Source organism: Lepidochelys kempii, chromosome 1, assembly GCF_965140265.1.
Source record: "Lepidochelys kempii isolate rLepKem1 chromosome 1, rLepKem1.hap2, whole genome shotgun sequence".
NCBI lineage: Eukaryota > Metazoa > Chordata > Testudines > Cheloniidae > Lepidochelys > Lepidochelys kempii.
In genome coordinates this window covers 176,465,077-176,465,944 of record NC_133256.1, presented here as the reverse complement: position 1 = coordinate 176,465,944, position 868 = coordinate 176,465,077, and positions in this window count along the sequence as shown.

Sequence of the window (868 nt, the reverse complement as noted above, 5' to 3'; positions counted from 1 at the left end):
CTGGAGGCCAGTTAAAGTGATAAAATCAGGCGTAGTGTCCACACTGGCACTTTGTCAACAAAAATTTTGCACAAAAAGCTTTATGTCTCTTGTCGGGGTGGTTTTATTTTGTCACCAAAACAAAGCATTTTTGCTGCCAAAAATCACATCACAGTGTGTACGCATCCAGTGGTTTGTCGACAAAGGCTGCCTTTTATAGTCAAAACTTTGTAGTGTAGAAAGGCAGAAAGATATTTTAAAACTATGCTGTAAAAACAAAGATGTTGTGGCAGTGACTAAGAAATGGAAATAAGTTGTATGGACCACAGGAATGTCCAGGAGAGCTCATGCAAATGCTTAATGCACTCTGGATATAATAATTTTGTATCAGCCTCTGGAATTTGAAAAAGTCATTAAGATTGTAAGGCCTTGTCTACACTTGTAGCTGCACCACTGTAGGGCTCAGTAAAGGTGCTACCTAGGCTGACAGAAGAGCTTCTCTCCTCGGCATAGGTATTCTACCTTCCCAAGAGGGAGTAGCTATGTTGACAGGATAAGCCCTCCTGTTGACATAGTGCTGTCTTCACTTTGGGGTTAGGTCAGTATAACTACGTTGTTCAGGGATGTGGATTTTTTCACACCCCTGAGCAATGTAGTTATACCAACATAAGTTTGTAGTGCAGACCAGGCAGGGCTAACCCAAACTCTGCTGAAGTGAAAGGAACAGTTCCCATTGACTTTAATAGCAACTTTGGATCATGCCATAAGAGAATCCGAGGCTCCTGTTATACTGGAAGATGTTAATTATTGCTATCAGTTTGGACTTTGATCTAAAGACAATCACAGAGCTGATTAAAGCCAATGGGTATGTTAAGCACCTTCCTTTCAT